The 4,935-nt window shown below is 29.1% G+C and overlaps 1 pseudogene; it reads right to left on the reverse strand.

Moving 5' to 3' along the window:
* Positions 1 to 3,050: 3,050 nt before the first annotated feature.
* On the reverse strand, positions 3,051 to 3,169 carry LOC112486021 (annotated as a pseudogene).
* Positions 3,170 to 4,935: the final 1,766 nt, after the last annotated feature.

The following is a 4,935-nucleotide window of genomic DNA, read 5'->3' on the forward strand; positions in this document are numbered from 1 at the left end:
GAATATAAAAAAAACTTTCCTTTTGAGTTGACAATACAGAAGGACATATCATTCATGTGCACATATGAATACAAATATACTGGAATTAAAAAAAAACATTTTAAACTTTCTTAGTCAAATATTTTTAAACATTTTCCTTCTTTTTCAGAGGTGAAATAAATGTTGCTGAGCATACATGAGACAAAATGGTCTGCTGAAATGTTTATTAAAAGACTATACAATATATACAAAATATGTGTATTTTGTAAATTCTCTGCATATCAGCAAGAAAATAGCTTATGTGAAAACCTCTCTTGAAAATGGAAAAATATATCCGGTTCAGGAATAATTAACCCAACCTTATATTTGGCTGATTGTGTTCAAACATAAAACGATGCCATTCAAATCAAAAGTTATTTTGCCTTTTTATAAGGTTTGTCTTGCTGTTCATGCCACTTTTGTTTATTGCTTAGGTCTTTTGGCATAAAGGCTTAGAGCACTGGCTCTAGAGAGATATCAAATGATCAGCATTCATAATTGGACTCTTCTGCTTCTACAACGAATAAACTCCAACAAGTTCTTTACCATGTAATAAAGCTCTCTAAAGCCTTCCTGAACTACAGTAACAGTATCTTTCCCATAGTTTTTTTTTCTTTTTTTATATAAATTAAATAAATTAATCTATGTAGAGTTTATTAGTTTGCTGAGGTCGTGGTAAACTCTGTATAAATGTTAATTATCTTATCTGGGGGAATTGATTACAAATGGTAAATACTAACATCTAATTAAGTTACTATTTGTAGTTAGTAGTTGAAACATAATCCATTTAGTAATTTTAATCTTATTTAATAAATTTATTCTACATAATAGAAAGAACTATTTCTTGGCTATTATTTATGATATGTACATTAATACATTATTAGAAAAGGCTCAATGGTTAAAAGTTTGGTTAATTTTGGTTCCATTTTCATTCATCTTTCCTGTTCATTTTTCCTCTCCTTTTTAAATATGAAAAGAAAGAGTCAATATCTTTTACCACCTCTCTGTTTATCCATCTATTATTTATCAGTCTATTACTGAGATGCCTATTGTTGCTCTACTGATGTTCTATCTAGTGCATATTGCAAACTTCAGAAAAACAGGCATGAAGAGGGAATTTGCAGAAGGCCTTGATTTGGCAGATCCAAAAGGAAAGAATTTTCAGGCACAAGGGTCTTTGTTGTCTAGTGAGATAACAGGACAAAGAAAACACATAGAGGGTGAGCCAAGAGAGTTCTGAGAAGTAGGAAGAAAATAAGATACTAAAGTGGTTCTGTCAAATTTCTAAGAATAGGAAGAAAATTAATGTCACCTCTGCAAACCAGTTTCCCAAAGAAGTTGGCTCTAATCAAATCCTTACTGACTTCAGAGTTTTTTTTTCAAAGCAATGTTTTTCCATTGGTGAAGGTATTTTATAGCGTATTCATAAAACAATTTTTTTGACAGTCTCAATATTGAAGAATTTCATAGAGGTCCTTTTTAATTGAACAAATCTAGATTCATTTGAGTAATAAAAATATTCTAAAGCAAAGATGTACGTCTCATAAAATTAGCTTAATAAATATTTTACCTACTTATTGATCATATCATTATCAAAAAATTATATGAATCAGTTACTATTATAATTCATCATAAGGAGTAAATGAACCCAGTTAACTAAGGCTCATGGAACTTAGATAACTACGCTGAGTATCACAGCTAATCTATGTGCCAGAGGTAAAATCTAAGTGCAGATCTGGGGAGATAGTAAAGAACAGGTTACAAAGAAACTACAAGAGTGTGTGCATGTGTGTGTGTGTGTGTGTGTGTGTGTGTGTGTGTGCAGGGTGAGAGGAGAAGGAAGTTAGAGGAAATCCAAATGGGCAGACATAACCCTGTGTAAAAAGAGGGTGATGAACTTTTGAACCCTGGTAGTATACCAAACATAAAATAATACCCACCACCCACCACTTAATTTTGCAGGTAATACAATCACAGTTCTCAGAATAAATTAAGATCTAATCCTGCCAGTGTGTACTTCAAATAAGAACTGTGTTTCACTGGTATTAGCTCCTTATTTTTTCAGTTGTTTCTAAATCCTTTAAAATTCGTATCATCAATATTGCTCTGAACTTCTACGCTTTTAAAGATAAGGACTAATAGTTTAATTTTGCAATGAAAAATACCTAGTAATATACCATGAATATAGAACTGCCTAATGTATGTTTTCTAATTATAATGGCATTTCTGCTTCTATTTGTCAAATATGAATTAAATGTTTAATTATTTGTTTAATGTTAATTAATTTTAGTATGTCATAAAATTGAATAAAATAACTTTTTAGAGATTTAAAAATTACTTTGTCACACTCATTTACTTCACAGGGCACAGTTAAGAAAAGAGGAAAACAAACTTGCTGCCTTGTCCCTCTAAAATGTTTTGGTCTATCCATTATAATTTGCATTTTCTTTAGATTTTTTCATTTGTTAATCTTTAGCATTATTCAAATTTGGCAACTTGTTCCAAAAAGCAAGATAATTCTTTTTAGAGAAACTGTTGGTTAAAGAACATCTATTGTTCATCCACTCGTCTTTATCTAAAATATCACCAAGTTGAAAAAATCACATATAAGAAAATATGTTGATGAAAAACATTTGCATGTACTCAAAATGGGTAGCACCAGCTAATAATATTTAAAAATATTGGTAAATAATAATAATATTTACCAATTGCTTCCTACTTACCAGCATTTGCTATGGATTATTTATTTTCTTCTTCTTGGATCTTTTAAAATAGGTTCTAGTATAACCTCACTTTACAAATGAGAAAAAAAAAAGGCTAAGAGAAGTCATATGTCCAGGATGACACAACTAGTAATATTAGAGCTAAGAGCCTTATACCAGGCTTCTTGACTCAACATTGCTTTCCTCTATGAAATGTAAACCTTTGTGATTTAAACAGATAAACATTCTCTTTTTTATTCAATATTCTTGTTTTTCTGCTTGTTATTGAAAATCAAAAAATAATATTAAAAAAAATCACTTTTTTTTAAAAGCCTACAGCACCTGATATTCCTAGGTGGAATCCCATCCAAGCACTAACCAGGCCTGACCCTGCTTAGCTTTTGTGATCAGACGAGATCGGGCATGTTCAGGGTGGCATGGCCATAGATTAAACAAAACTCTTCAACTGTTATAAAGTAAATTGAAGTATTTTCTATAATACATGGCATTTGCTTTTTGTCGCACAGTCTGGCAAAATGTTAAATTTACATATTTTATATAATATTTAAGTAAAAGTACAATATATATTACAAAGTTGGAAACATATTTAGAGATGGAGCAGACATTGATAAGTTATGGTAGAACACATTATGCTCTACATAGTTCAAAAATATTAAAATTTAATGCATTAGTATCTATACTGAGCAAATTTTATATTTAAGGTTATTAAATAAAATTTGAAGAATGATATGAAACCTATTCATTTTTCTGGATTATTAATGTAAATTAGTTATGTAGTATATAAACCTGTGTGAAGCAATTTGTGAAAGCATTTAAGTTATATTCCCTAATATTTCATCCTATATATTATGTATTATTACTTTATGATACAAACAAATGATAAATACTTTGTATAAATATATAACATCAATAGATAGTTTGATATGTAATTTTTAACCCTACAATAAATGCATATACAATATCACAGTTTGTTAAATGGTGATTTGCTTTGTTACTTTTTCTATGATACATATCATAGATACATGTCATAATTCAAAGAAGGTTATACATAATGGTTGTGATTAAATAGATTTTATCACATATTTTTAATTACAATAAGCAACTGGCCATTTGGAAATCCTTACTCGTAATATTTGTTATCTCCAAGTATCAGAGAAAGATTTTTAAAATATTCTAAGAAAAGCAATCAAAATGCATGTAGGTTTATCTTTAGTTTGGTGGGAAAAAAGAAAGATTTTATTCATAACGCTGCAAATTTAATCCTGTGAGATTATTTTTGGTAACCCTTATGTCACTAGTTTAGTTTGCACAATTAACTTGAGTTTGTTCAGTTAATACCTAGCCATCATAAAATGTTACAGTTTCATTTGACTTCCACTTAGCTTCTTAACTTGCTAACTTCACTGGTGAATTCCAAAGATTGGATATATCTATATCATCAGTGAAGCTTTTCATTTCCACTTCTAAGCCATATTTTAAAAAATGAAATAAGTGAAATAAAAAATAAAAGTTAAATAAATAACCTTTATTTGGAAATTGTCAGATGTGGTATAAAAAAAAAAAAAAAACTACCTGTGTATCCTAGTACCTAGCACAGTGCCTCACTTGTAGTAAGTACATAATATGTATCAAAAAAATATTTTATGTGGATGTTAATTTCATTGGAAGCTAGATGCTCAGAAAAATCTGTAAGTAGAATGACACTGTTGCTTCTAATATAAAAAATATGGTTTGGAAAATAAACGGCAAAATTTTAGAAGTGAGGCAAAAGACTAACATTTCTTAATAAACTCATTTAAAAACTTTGAAATTAATTAATAAATCAGTTAGGAATATTACTAATGTTTCAAAAAGTTCAAACCCTTTGCAGGTAAGTTTAAACCAAATTTCCTTATATGAAAGACAAAAATGATTCCCAAGGAAATCATTATCCATGAAAGATAAATTTATAATTCAGAGTAACCTATTCCATTAACACACACACATTTTCTTCTTTCTTAAATCTATGAAATGTTGTTTATAATAGTTTCTTAAGAAATGCCAAAAGTCAGTTCTGCATTTCCATAAACTCTCTTTTTATTCCATAATAAAAGGTCAATAGATATTTAGAATCAATATAATTCTTTAGCATTAAATTTCTTCAACCATTAGATGTCTGTAACCTAAATGTACTTGTACATGCCCTGTTGCTTAA

This window comes from Pteropus alecto, unplaced genomic scaffold (assembly GCF_000325575.1).
Source record: "Pteropus alecto unplaced genomic scaffold, ASM32557v1 scaffold25, whole genome shotgun sequence".
Taxonomy (NCBI): domain Eukaryota; kingdom Metazoa; phylum Chordata; class Mammalia; order Chiroptera; family Pteropodidae; genus Pteropus; species Pteropus alecto.